The sequence below is a fragment of the Schistocerca serialis genome, chromosome 1 (genome assembly GCF_023864345.2).
Source record: "Schistocerca serialis cubense isolate TAMUIC-IGC-003099 chromosome 1, iqSchSeri2.2, whole genome shotgun sequence".
In the NCBI taxonomy this organism is placed as follows: domain Eukaryota; kingdom Metazoa; phylum Arthropoda; class Insecta; order Orthoptera; family Acrididae; genus Schistocerca; species Schistocerca serialis.
In genome coordinates, this window is record NC_064638.1 from 1,000,195,567 (window position 1) to 1,000,210,726 (window position 15,160).

Genomic DNA, 15,160 nt, shown 5'->3' on the forward strand with positions numbered 1-15,160 from the left:
AAGCAGTCGTTCTTTCCACGCACAATTCGTGAATGGAACAGGGAAGGGGGGATCAGATAGTGGTACAATAAGTACCCTCCGCCACACACCGTAAGGTGGCTCGCGGAGTATAGATGTAGATGTAGATGTAGATGTAGATAATACACACATCAAAAAAAGTTATGCGTCACCTTAGTTACGAGAGTTCCGGAACCTGTACAGAAAACTGGAACAGAGAGCAACATAAAAACCACTTCCGGCCTTTTTATTCCTCATGAAAATCACACAATGCATATTGTACCACCATACAGCGAGAACTTCGGAGGTAGTGGCCCAGATTGCTGTGCACACCGGTACCTCTAACAACCAGTAGCACGTCCTCTTGCATTGATGCATGCCTGTATTCGTCGTGGAATACTACCCACAAGTTCATCAAGGCACTGTTGGTCCAGATTGTCCCGCTCCTCAACGGAGATTCGGCGTAGATCCCCCAGATTGGTTGTTCAAAATGTTCAAATGTGTGTGGAATCTTATGGGGATTAACTGCTAAGGTCATCAATCCCTAAGCTTACACACTACTTAACCTAAATTATCCTAAGGACAAACACAAACATCCATGCCCGAGGGAGGACTCGAACCTCCGCCGGGACCAGCCCCAGACCGCTCGGCTAATCCCGCGCGGCGATTGGTTGCTGGGTCACATCGTCCATAAACAGCCCTTTTCAACCCATCCCAGGCATATTCGATAGGGTTCATGTCTGGAGAACATGCTGGTCGCTCTAGTCGAGCGATGTAGGAAGTCATTCAGAAGATGTGCACGAGTGGGTGCGATTTGTCGTCAATGTAGACGAATGTCTCGCTAATATGCTGCTGATATGGTTGCACTATCGGTCGGAGGATGGCATTCACGTATCGCACAGCTGTTATGGTGGCCTCCGTGACCACCAGCAGCGTACGTCGGCCCCACATAACGCCACCCCAAAACAGTACGGAACCTCCACCTTGCTGCACTCGCTGGAAAGTGTGTCTAAGGCGTTCAGCCTGTTCGGGTTGCCTCCTAACACGTCTCTGAGGAATGTCTGGTTGAAGGTATATGCGACACTCACCGGTCAAGAGAACGTGATGCCAATCCTGAGCGGTCCATTCGGCATTTCTTGGGCCCATCTGTACAGAGCTGCATGGTGTCGTGGTTGCAAAGATGGACCTCGCCATGGACGTTAGGAGTGAAGTTGCGCATCATGCAGCCTATTGCGCACAGTTTGAGTCGTAACACGATGCCCTGTGGCTACATGAAAAGCATTAATCAACATGGTGGCGTTGCTATCAGGGTTCCTCCGAGCCGTAATCCGTAGGTAGCGGTCATCCACTGTAGTAGTAGCCCTTGGGCGGCCTGAGCGAGGCATGTCATCGACAGTCCCTTATTGTCCGAATAACAACGCTTTGGTTCACTCCAAGACGTCTGGACACTTCCCTTGTTGAGAGCTCTTCCTGGCAAAGTAACAATACAGACGAGATCGAACCGGGGTACTGACCGTCTAGGCATGGTTGAACTACAGAAAGCCGGCCGGAGTGACCGAGCGGTTCTAGGCGCTACAGTCTGGAACCGCGCGACCTCTACGGTCGCAGGCTCGAATCCTGCCTCGGGCATGGGTGTGTGTGATGTCCTTAGGTTAGTTAGGTTTAAGTAGTCCTAAGCTCTAGGGGACTGATGACCTCAGAAGTTAAGTCCCATAGTGCTCAGAGCCATTTGAACCATTTTTGAACTACAGAAAACACGAGCCATGTACCTCCTTCCTGCTGGAATGACTGGAAATGAGCGGCTGTCGGACCCCCTCCGTCTAATAGGTGCTGCTCATGCATGGTTATTTACATCTTCGGGCAGGTTTAGTGACATCTCTGAATAGTCAAAGGGACTGTGTCTGTGATACAATATCCACAGTCAACGTCTATTTTCATGAGTTCTGGGAACCGAGATGATGCATTTTTTCTTTTTGTTTGAGGTGTGTATGTTCGTGACAGATGAAAATACCACGGTACTTAGTCGACTACGGAAACGTTTCTAGAAAAATTTCAGCGAATATCGGATAGTTAAAAGAAATTGCTTTAAACGTGAAATGAATCTTAGCGAAACTGTTAGAACATACGTAAGTTCATATAAAAATGTAGCTTGTAGGCTACTATAAAAGGAAGCAGAGCGTAAGTAGCAAATACAGGCGTAATTACTCTGAGATTAAGGTAAATCTTAAGGAGAAAGCGTTTAGATTTTGAAAATAGTTAAAGTTACTGAAAACCAATAACGTACCCCCGCTCAAAGAAAATCTGTAACGTTATTTAAAGAATTTTCAAAGAAGTTAGCTCAAGAGCCCTGGAGTAGAACGGAATGTGCAGTAACACAGATCTAATGACACCCGTTTAAAAGAAGCTGGAGGACGTACTCATACACCATTGATATCCGTCTCCTATAGAATTGTGGAACATTCTCTTAAATTTGAACATAATGACGTCCTTTGAATAGATTGTATGTTTGTTTCTTTGATTTCTTTCTTCAAGCAACTGGAACAGGTAACAAATACATCGTTTATATAGAATTCAGCTTGTACTTTTCTCACGTAACTGCTAGTAGCCATTTATATACAATGTAACGAGATAGAATTTGTATTTCTAAAGTGTGGAAAAGTCTTTATCAAGTGTCATAGTGTCATCAATACATTATTGTGAGTTGCTTAGTTGCACTACATTGCTTTGCAAAACTTAAAACAAAAGTAACTTTCGCATCATGTGTCATTGGCAAGTAAAATAGCTCGATGAAACATAGACCATACATGGAAAGAACCGCTACAGTATAGTACAGAAAAGGATGGTAAGGAGTTCTAGTGGTAGGCGATTCATTGTTCCGCCAGTGCGGTTGAAAAACTGTTGATGGTCGATGGCATATGCGGACGTGCTGTAATACGGTCTCCAGCGCGTTCCACAAGTGTTGCACGTAAGGCAGGGGAACAGGTAGGTAGCCCATTCGCTAAATATCCTCTCGTTCCAAGAGCTCCCCCACCTGCGCAGTTCGAGGCGGCCGTGCATTGTCACCCATAAAATGAAGTCAGTGTCGAATGCAGTACTGAGTAAACGCTCATAGGAAAGGAGAACAGAGTCACAATAACATTGACCAGCGAGTGAACCGTGAACAGAACTTTGGAGCCCCGTGAAACATTATGCCTCCCCACAGCATAACACCTGGAGCAACAAAACGATCATGTTCGACTATGTTCCGGAGTGCATTAAGTGTTACTTCCTCTTGTCACGTGAGGGTATGCGTCCAGCACGGTCGAATATGATCGTTTTGGTGATCTATGTATTATGATGTAGGCAGGCATAATGTAGCAGGGGCCTCCAAAGTTTTGATCGCAGTTCACTCGCCGGTCAGTGTTATAGTGACACTGTTCTCGTTTCCTCAGTTCTCGTTTACTCAGTGGTGCATTCGACACTGACTTCATTTTTAAGGGTGACAATGCGCAATTGGAGGAGCTCTTGGAACGAGAAGATATTGGGTGAATGTACTGGTCTGCTGCCCCACCCCACACCTCCCTCCCGACTTCACTCCCATCAGATGTGTGTGGGATGCATTGGAGAAACGTACTGCAGCACGTCCATAAGCACCAACGACCACCAGGTAGCTGCCAACAGCGCTGAATGAGGAATGGGACGTCCTGTCGCAAGAACTCTTTACCAACCTTGTGGCCAACATGGGAACACACCCTATTATGAACCATTTACCGCCTTTGCAACGTCCAGGGAACCATCATGAATCGTGGTAACTTCAGTGTAATTATTGTCTTTGAAAAAAAGTGTCATTTTTGTTCGTCTCATTAAGTATTTATTTCAGTTAGCTTCTGTGCCATATCGCAGTAGTTCTTTCTATGTATGGTTCAAGCTTCATCGAGATTTGTTACTTGGCAATGACACATCAAGCGGAAGTTACTTTCGCCCTTACGTTTTGCACACCAGATTGTATAACCGCAGGAAATAATATCAAAATTTTGTTAACCATAAACGGAAATTACCACGTTTAATAATTACATAAAGGCTGTGAATCCGTCCCTCGTAAAATAGTAGATCAAAATATAGTTTAATGTTCGGCTTGTGCTTAGGCAGCATCATAATACTCAACCACTGGGCTAAGATCAGTACTACACGAGTTCACAGTAGTTATAGGAATCGTCTAGCAGCTTCACTTTGAGAGCAAGTGAAAGATTTCATCTTACCATTTTCAAATTTGCTCTGCAGAAAACATAACAAGGAATTGCTGTCCGCATATAATATGTAGAACCTGTTGGACAGGTCGTCTGTCACTCCCTATTCCTTTTCTCTCGCTGCATCTATTGCAGCTATATCAACATCTACATGGTTACTCTGCAGTTCACACCCAAGTGTTTGGCAGTGGCATTTGTAACTTCAAAAATGCGATATGTAGTTGTGGCATATTTGATGGCAGGTTATCTGTAACAAATCTTCCGAGGAACCATGGTACTGGTTCGTTGTGATACTCCAAACTACGAGATCAACATCTGCATGGTTACTCTGCAATTCACACCCAAGTGTTTGCCAGTGGCTTTTACAAATTCAACAAATGCGACATGCAGTTGTGGCATATTTGATGGCAGATTATCTGTAACAAATCTTCCCAGGAACCATGGCACTGGTTAGTTGTGATACACCAAACTAAACACAGAATTATCATAAAAAGGTCTAACATACATCACAATGCTACCTTTATAAAGGCAGAACTGCGGAAAAATATCGTGTTCGCTGCTAAAAATGCAAACTACCTGGCATTTGTCTAACCAACAGTATTCTCATTGTCCCTGCACACCTTTCCGCTGGTTACACTCCTGCACGGTTACTGATAACTGGGAGAATCTCTAGGAAGTATTACTAACATCGAAACGTCCAAGAAAGTTTCCAATGAGATAAGTTTAATGCCGATGACTTTTGGATAAAACCAGAGAACTCTAGCCGGCGTAAGTGTGAATACGTACAGTACTGCTGTACAATATACGACACAAAAGATGAAGTCGCAGATCCTCCATGTATGATAGGTGCAATGACAGCTGCAAGTAACGCCGACGGCAGTTCAACCGCGGCGCAAAAGAACGAAGTTACGTGGAAGAAATATGTAACCTACACCGTTGCAAAAGCAACGGACGCCAGATGATGCCTCTTTTTCCGTCTGCGTGGTCAATATTATTTAGAACGGTTGCTTTTATTTGATGGCGCCTATTTCTGTATGCTCTCGATTATCCTTCCTATTCCTGCTGATGATTTTTGATTTAAAGCATAACCTTCACGCCCTTGATCCAACACATTTGTAGTTCCTAGAATCTTTGCATGCGACGGTGGCGCCACCGAGAGACCATGCGGGGTTCGCGAGAGCCGGGAGAGTCAGTCCGGGGAGTAGGGGCAGCAAGATTTACTTGGCGCGAGATGTGTCTGGCGCCGGCCTGGTAAAGGAAGGCAGCGTGTACGGCGCGAACTACAGTACTGCTGTTTGGATGCAGAACCCTGCTGGATGAGCGTTGACCCTACTAATATGGACGAAATGGTAAATGACTACAAGACGGTAGTGCAGGAGTTCTGCAGCTGAGACTCCTGGAAGAGGAGAGGTATTTCTGTCTGGTTACATCTGGATCTGCAGCTGCGTTTTACACTACGTTCTTTAGTGCTAAGGTGTTGAGTGTGTTAATCTCTACGAGCTGTTATTCACCCGTCGTAAGAACCCGTGTTTATTGTGAAACCCGACAGTTATTTCAAATAAGTTAGTAACGGTGCTCGCGGGCGGCGCCTTCGTTGCGTGAGTAAATAGTCATTCATTAATAGCTGCTGTTATTTGTATTCTGTGGGAATTTTATGCAGTGGCCTAAGACTAATTAATCTTACATTGTCTGAGGCTCTCGTAACGGGTAAACTTGATTGTAGGGTACCAACTCTCACCTTTTACCCATGGCGTAGTTGCAGTGTCGCCGTGTATTGTGACGTCATCGAGCCGCAGAGAGTGTGTGTGTGTGTGTGTGTGTGTGTGTGTGTGTGTGTGTGTGTGTGTGTTTTGGAGTGGGAATGAAATATTGTTGTACAGCGCACGGTGTATGAAGAGGGGGGCGTGCTCTACCAGTTTACTTATGTGGCGGCGATGTGTTTGTGAGGTATGTTATTGTGTCAATTAGTATGCTACAGTCGTCATAATGTGAAGCGTACAAAACTGATGGCATAATGGAATATATTGCACAGAATGTTGTCATATAAAGCAGAATATATCGTAAAATTTAAACTGTGCTCTTAGGTGCCTGCGTCACTACTGAATAAGTGGATCAATGTTTTTAATTAATATATAGACCATGCAGCTCTAATATTAATAAACACTGATATACCGACCTGCTCTCATTATTTAATTGAAAATATTGATCCATTTACATTGATTCACCTATCTTCTCCCATGATTTAATTAAAAAAACATTGATCTACTTACGCCGTTTATTGAAAATTATTTTTTCTTTGGTTCCGGCGTCTTTTCCTGTCCGACTCATCATTCATCATGTTGATTTCTCATCGTTCACTGCACTTGCCGTAAAATCTGTAACACACATCAGAAAAATCACTGACACCGTTAGTGCTTTTTTACTCTAGGGTAGGGATGTATAGGTGAACTGGAGATCGGGATTAGGGCTGTTAACAATACACGGCATATCGATAAATAGATTTCTTTCAAATAAAACCGATATATATATCTGTTATGTCGTTTTACGAGCAAATCAATAATCGATATCTAAATGGCAATGTCGAGCGCAGAAATTTTTATTTTATATTATACTTTTTCGCAATTTTCGGTAACTGCTTGAAACTGTTCTTCTGAAATTGTAGGGGAACATAAGTTTACATTCATTGTATGAAGGAGTCTTATTATTTTTTGAACTTTCATCACGTCCAATCTTTCTCTTTGACTCTGTGAAGAAACTACAGGTGGCACAAAGAAGAAGACCGACTGCAATGAGGAGAGGCGGTGTGAATGAATTAAAAAGCACCCCGCTGCCTTAAAAAAAAAAAAAAAAAAAAAAAAAAAAGCTAGTGAGCTATATCTTCACATCAGCATCCTTCAAAAGCAGTTGCTGAAACTGATAAAGAAAAATGTAAAGGACTGGATTGGTCATTGCGGTGGACGGAGACGTATGAGGAGGAACTACTGATTTAATCGGGCTTAAATTCACCACGCAAGTGTGGCACTACAACTGTTAGGTCACTGGCTTTGGCAGAAATGAAAAGCAACAGGGAACAAGTCATAAAGTATTCCGGACAAATCCAATATGTGACGAAACCGAACGACGGACACATTTTATTGCGCCACTTATACGCAGTTAGCATTGTTAGGAAAGTGGTTATCGCCATGTGTGACCGTGCATCGTTTTCCTTTCAGTTCTTATTCTAGGAGGGATAGGCAGGCAACTAGCTTGCTGAAGTACAGAATATCTAAAATTAATAAATACTGAAATATACAATACTAAAACTGGCATTATATTTACAATGTGCAGCCAATATTTTTACATGTCGGTGCGTCGATATTTATTTCCTTCGATATGTCAATACATTATTCGACCTAACGAGGCCCAATAAGGTCTTCTTAAATATCGATATTTTTAAAATTATCTAAGGTCCTAATTGGGATATTGGCTTTTGTAGTCGTGAGAGGTTGGTTATTGGTATCTTGGTCTAGGGTTGAGCTATATGGATTAAGTGGAGATGGCCGGTCTAGGGTTGAGCTAACTAGGTTAACTTGAGATTGGGATACTGTGGTCTTACGGTGTGTTCTGTGTAGTTTTGTTGGGTTTCATTTTTTTGGTAGTTTCGAGTGTTTCGTTTTTACAGAATGTTGCGACTTGGGCGGTGTTGTTGTTTTATTAAAAAATTTTAGTTCGTCCCCGCCCAAAACACCAGTTTCCCGCGGTTGTCCCGCTGTTTTCATCTGGTTTAGTCAATGTTTTGGTTCGCATAGTATTTGTAATTCTGCAGGTGTTATGATCGATGGTTTGGTCGCCATGTTGGATACGCTTTAAGTCGGGGTTTTAGGCATGGTGGTGACGTCATTGGTCAAAGGAAACGAGTGGAATCCCAGTCTCCAGTAACCACCTTGCAACTGTGAAACCTATAAGATCACGGTGTGTCTCATTAATATGATAGCGTTTCCACAGTTAAATAGCTTCTTTTCATATTGTCTGAGGCCTTGTTGTGCATAATGTAAGGTGTCCGTGCCCATCTGAATTGCAAATGTTCTCACAGTGAGGAAGTCCAATTGACTATTGTGCCGTCTTGTAATGAGCGCTAGATGTACACTGAAGTAGTGTAACAAACTTCATATGGCCCCACTCTCTACTGTTGCCAAATTGATTAAAGATGGCAGATCCAAGATATTGGCAATAGATATGGCAACGTCGCAATGACGTCATGGTGGGAAGTTCAAATTTTGGCGGGAAGATAGATCAGATAGGTCCAGAAAACTGCAGAAAGTTTAAATTCCAGCATGGCATACCACAGCTAGCTCCACTAAACTAAGAAAATGGCAGAAGAATAGATCACATGGGCTACCTCCACTAACCTAAGTCATCCAGCTGACACCTTTTCCTAGTAATTGGCGGGAAAAGGACTCAGCCTGAGCTGGATAGGATGGACGTAAGTCTTTATTTTGCAGGCACTCTTTATTTAAACAATTTGAGGCAGTAGCTCCATCGAGTGTGTTCACCATGAGGTCTACAGTACAACTGACCAAGTACAAAGTACTGCCACCAGAGGGCACTGTTGTCCCATCTGTGACATAATCCAAGATGGCGGCCTTGGGGAAAATGGCGGGAAAAGGGATCAGCATGCTCTGACCTGCTAGAGAGAGGCTGAAGTATACTTTATTTATTTTGGAAGAATTTATTTAGGGGTGGATTACATATAGTTCACTTATTACACTGATCCAAAACACCCTGACGTGCCTGGAGTCACGCTCTGGAGTCCAACTGACCTAGTACATAGAACTGCCACCATAGGGCACTGTCATCCCTCCTGTGATGTAATCCAAGATGGCGGTCTGAGGGTAAAATGGCGGGAAAGTGACTCAGACTGCGCTGGACTGCTGGAGAGAGGAAGCAGTCTACTTTATTTATTTTGGAACAATTTACTTACGGATGGATTTCACATAGCATATTTATTACAATGATAGAAAACACTTGCTCTGAAGTGCTTGGGGCCACATTGCACACTGTACAGAAAGGCAAACTGCTTGTTAATCACCGAAATACTGCAGATGTACAGAGATGCAAACAACTTGTAAATGGGCAAAAGATAATGCATATGTAACACTATGCAAACACGCCCACAACGCATAAACAACCAAAAATAATGCAGTGAAAAAACACTCACTGCACATAAGAAACGGTTTCGAACTATCATGAACCGCCACAAATCAGCAAACTGCTCCCCTACAGAACTACAAGGCGTGCACGCCGGGCGGCACGCTCACACTAGTCCCATGCATGAGATGCCTCTAGGCCGTGAGCGTGTGTTTACCGTTTCTGGTACGATATCTCTCTTCCTACGGATACTGACATCACATGTTGCGCTATAGGAATTTGTTCCAATGCTTCCCAGAATAGCACAGTGTGCATTGTTCCTAGTGATCCTAATGGGACATGCAAGATGCCACCGGCTGCATACGTGCTTACCCACCCACAACGCCTATCTGCTTGTCCAGTGCAGGCCTGATTGTGAAGCAAGAGTTGTCTGCATAGCTACTCACACGTGCAGGTGTAGTTAAATGTTCATAATGCTATACTGATGTCTCATGTCTATGTAAGTAACAGCCAAGCTCCCCTCTGGACGCGCTATAGAAATCTTTTGCAATGCTTTCAGAAACTCTTGATGAAAATAGTCCAGAATAACAATGAATGCATTCATCCAGATGCTCCTAATGGCAGAGCCCATCCATCACATATCAGCACCTCACGGAAATCGTAAGTGTTCCAGAAATAGTTAACAGTCGCTTTTGTAGGGGCTTTCGTGATGTCTTAACTGATGTGCATGGAAATTCCTAATAGTACCTATTCACGAAAATAGTTCAGAAAAACGCTGAATGCATTCTTCCTGCTGGTCCTAACGAGGCAGTCCATCATGTGTTACCCTTCCTAGAAATCGTTGACTCCTGCTTTCAACAAACATCTCAGGAATGGTAAACATTCTCATCACTATGTCGAGGCTCCTACGTCCCAGCACAAAGGATGTCTTGTGAATTAATGTAGCATTCTCATTTGCTCTTACTGAATTTACTAGCCAAACTGCATTTGCTACTGGTGTGGAAGCACTGATCGCCTTTTTCTTTCTGCAGACGAGACTTTCAGTGGCAAACTATTTTGTACAGATCGCCATATTGCACTGATAGTTAAACCCTGCTAAGTGCCCTACATATCGCCAACTATGGAAAGACTCTTGCTCAATTACACTGCTCTGCCACTGAGGATGGAAGCTTGAAAATTGGAGCGTGAAACTGATTTCCAATCCAGCAATAAATCACTATATACTGTGTCGACCTAGTAAACATACAATACATATCCTGTCATAAAAAATCGCCCCTTTTGCATCATGCACATAGCTGTCGACCGCCAGACACTCGTACAAATGCCACAAAGACAGACAGCATAAGCACTAGATATTTCCTGCAGCTGATAGTCACAAGTCATCAGCTTCTGACACGTGACAAGAGCGCCCTTGGTGGACTGAAGTCACTCTCTGAACTGATGTACAAAGGACGGGCTCTTGTCTCCTCAGCACATGGGCGTCTCCGGTTCTGGTCCTGACCTGCTTGCACGATTGTGTTCTACACCAATCTCCAGACTCTGGGATTACAAGAACATATGTAATTTCCTATGGTTTGCCAGATCATCATTCTATTTTCGCGATACTTCCCGATATCAAGCACAAAGCAATATTGCTCGCACAGTATAGTTCCATAGACTGGAAATTATTTCTCTAGAAACCCGGATCTTTGGCGAGGTGGAGCATGCTGTAAATCACTGAGTAACTAGGAACTTATCCCATCTAAGAAGACGTTTACCTGAAACCTCTAAAAAAATAGGGGAAACTGATATTTCCACTCGCGAATGCTGATGTCGGGGAAATAACAGATTCCAAATCATCCTTATAATTTATAAAGTCAACTAAGGTGTTTCTCATGTCTACAGATACAGTGAACATGTCTTCCACATCGAGCGAGGTGGCGCAGTGGTTAGCACTCTGGACTCGCATTTGGGAGGACGACGGTTCAATCCCGTCTCTGGCCATCCTGATTTAGGTTTTCCGTGATTTCCCTAAATCGTTTCAGGCAAATGCCGGGATGTTTCCTTTGAAAGGGCACGGCCGATTTCCTTCCCAATCCTTCCCTAACCCGAGCTTGTGCTCCGTCTCTAATGACCTCGTTGTCGACGGGACGTTAAACACTAACCACCACCACCACCATGTCTCCCAATCGTCTTTCACATGCTAGATGCACTAAGCAAACACCACAGTCGATGTTCTCTCATCCAAATAAAGACGAGGAAATGTGAAGAAGCACTCAATTGGACAATTTACATGGGAGGGAATAATGGCCCAGCGCAAACACATGTCCATATTGAATCTTCTCAAATTTCCACACAATCACGAAAGCTGTCCAACACATACTAAGTATTAGTTTGCTATTCTGCCGTCTAGACGACGGCATGGTTAAGTCAGCTACATTCCTGCATCCCAACAGGCCTTTCAATTCGGACGGCTCCTGCCGTCAATAGGAAGCGTGAATCATTCCTGCCACAAGCCACCACTGGCGCGCCTGCACCCCTAGATATAATCGTCCAAGGAAATCGGTCACATATATATTTAATCGCTATACTTACAATTAAATGTTATGATTGCTGTCTCAGTTGAACGACGTTCGACAATGAGCGAGGTATCTGAAACACAGCCTGTCGACGGCTGTGGCTCTGGAAATAGAAATAGTCTTTCCATTCATCCACATATCTGTGTTGTATCTGATGGAAAATTCATTTAATAAAAATGGAAATGCCGTGTGACTATGGCCTCCCATCGGGTATACCATTCGCCTGGTGGAAGTCTTTCGAGTTGACGCCACTTCGACGATTTGCGTGTCGAATTCCTTTAGTTGGTTGGTTGGTTAGTGTTTAACGTCCCGTCGACAACGAGGTCATTAGAGACGGAGCGCAAGCTCGGGTTAGGGAAGAATTGGGAAGGAAATCGGCCGTGCCCTTTCAAAGGAACCATCTCGGCATTCGCCTGAAACGATTTAGGGAAATCACGGAAAACCTAAATCAGGATGGCCGGAGACGGAATTGAACCGTCGTCCTCCCGAATGCGAGTCCAGTGTGCTAACCACTGCGCCACCTCGCTCGGTAATTCCTTTAGTGATACAGCCACTAGTGAACGATATTTCTGGAACTCTCATATCTCAAAACGAGTCATCTTTTTCGAACCTATCTGCTACAGTAACATTTTTTAGATAGTCCCTATGCCTCTTGCGACTGCTGCCATTTCAGCAGCTTTGCGCATGTGATCGTTCCAATTTAAGTTGGAACTGAGCAGAAGTCGGAGAGAGGTATATCTACCACCTTTTGCAACGTGTGTAGAAACAGAGTGACCCGAGTTAGTGCGACGGGACCATGTTTCGACCATTCGGTGGAAATGGGAACAAACTGTTGTAGCTCCGCCAACAGTGTATGATGTGTAAGGTCAGCGCCAAACGAAGTCTGCTCCTGCAACAAGGTAGTTTAAAAGACTGTACGAAAACTGGGAGAAGGACGAGTATTTTGCTACTGCATTGTGATGCATCCCTAAACTTCATATAGATACTGCAGCCGAAGCAGATGCACGTCCCTCAGGTCCCATTCACATCTATCACCCCAACATGCTAGCATTGTTTTTCTGTTCCATCCAACAGAGAAATATTACTAACTTTAAAAGCTACACTAACTACATTCAACAGAGTACTCCACAAGATTTTTACTGCATCTCTCTCCTCCCATATATCGATAACAAACACCGTCTGCATGCTGGCATCGAGCACATGTGACAATCCTATTACATATACAGGTATGGATACATTGCACAGGCCAGTGTAAAGTTGTATCGCCTGTACTGTAGGAGGATGACCATAACCCACAAACATGACAATAAGTTGCAAGAGACGATCCTTGTGATCCTGTGTCATTGTTTGAAACATTGCTTTGTACACGCTTTGTACATTGATTTGTACACGCTCGCTTTGAAACATGCTTTGTCCACTGGCACATATTTTATTTTTCCGCCACGATTTTATTGTCCTTGCCAGGTTCTAAACTGACATTAACCCTTTCTGACCCATTGCTTCTCATAGAAAACTAGACCTTGCAAGGTGTAAATCATGTTGTTAGAACTGCTACCGCAACACCACACACATTAGGTGATTTTAAATAAAAGAAAGCTACAACATAAGGAAACTGGAGAGTTTGGCTGCGTAGTGGAGCGTTTCCAAATTGTCCTAAGGTAACTGACGACCTCTACATTTAAACTCATCTGTCACAGTGACGGAATAGCTGATGGCTCTGCGTTCCATTTCAACTGATTCCTCAAATTGTAATCATGTACGTGATCACTGTTTCGGTGCTAGCCGTCCTGAGAAGATGTTGCCCCTCCATAAAAACTCTTTCTCCATCTCTAACAAGCGATGTCAGTCACTCATTATGTGGTAACCAACAGCATGCCAGTGGACAGATGGGGTGCAAATGACACCATCCATGTACTGTGATAATAAGCATCACAGTTGATAGTGCGAACAATTTTAGTATTTTCACAATAATTTCAACACAGACCAACGATGCGACAGCATGTTACCCAATTGCCGTATAACCGCTAAACTGTCCCTTCTCTACTTTGCGAGTATCATTGCAAATGTAGGTAGATGACTGTGCAGCATGTCCATTCATTGTTAATTCTCAAACATATACATCATCAAAGTATACCAGACAGTGTCTTACCTATTTCTAGCAATTCAAGCGTAGTGCATAATTTACGATCTATCGTTGGCCTCTAGTGGCCGAGCGGTTCTAGGCGCTTGTCTGGAACCGCGCGACCGCTACGGTCGCATGTTCGAATCCTGCCTCGGGCGTGGATGTGTGTGATGTCCTTAGGTTAGTTAGGTTTAGTAGTTCTAAGTTCTAGGGGACTGATGACCTCAGATGTTAAGTCCCATAGTGCTCAGAGCCATTTGAACCATTTTTTACTATCTATCTCTATGCGGATGGGTGTCACAGAGCATTCTCGCGCTGTCTTTGACCAACCCAGTCTGCAGCACCGTTACCGATTTAATCTGCAATCGACCAGAAGTAGACCGTTACATACCGCATCTCGTGAATGAATGGAGCTTGCCGAGTCTTTGCCCATCCAAGTGCACACGATTTCTCCAAACGCGCCCATATCGAAGAGGTTAGCACCCCTTATCGCCGTTTAGTAGTAGATTTGAAAGTGCTGTGATGTAATAGCAGACGGTTAAGAACATGAAACGGGTAGTTTTTATGCATGACGGAGCTCCAGAAGGATGGAGTTCGAAGCATTTTACGTAAATCAACTACATCATCAATTTCAGAGTATTGTTCGAGTGTCTGGGATCAGTATCAGGAGCTAATTGGTAAGATGGAACATAAACACATGCACTCTTAGGGCTACATGGTTCTGCACTTAAAACAGGCTATAATGTTAGATCGTTTCAGTTTCCGACCTATCAGTCATGTGGAATGCAGCGCTGTTAACATTCCAATGTAAGAAATATATTTCCAGCACATGACATACAGTCTTCCTGCAGGTTTCTCTACGATAAGCAATGGTAACGAACTGAAAAATTAAAAAACTAATTCCTTAAAATATCGATTCTGTGTGATACGTGCACAATGTAGCTTTCCAGAGATGTATAGCGTCCACTGTTCACATACTATCATGGCTCAGAAATTATACTATGCTCGCATCAGTCCTACATAAAATGATCATTCGGAACGGAGAATACATCTTACAAGAAAACATATAATCGCATAGCAGTGGCGTCCAACATGTGAAATTACACGTCATGCCACCACTAACTCTGTAA

The 15,160-nt window shown here is 43.6% G+C and overlaps 1 long non-coding RNA gene across 1 annotated transcript in view; it reads right to left on the reverse strand.

Moving 5' to 3' along the window:
* LOC126413292 (uncharacterized) overlaps window positions 1-15,160 on the reverse strand; it is a 1,052,422-nt gene that overhangs the window by 564,527 nt on the left and 472,735 nt on the right. Inside the window, exon 2 of the long non-coding RNA XR_007575363.1 lies at window positions 6,494-6,598. This is a non-coding gene — a long non-coding RNA (uncharacterized LOC126413292). The remainder of the gene's footprint in view (window positions 1-6,493; window positions 6,599-15,160) is intronic.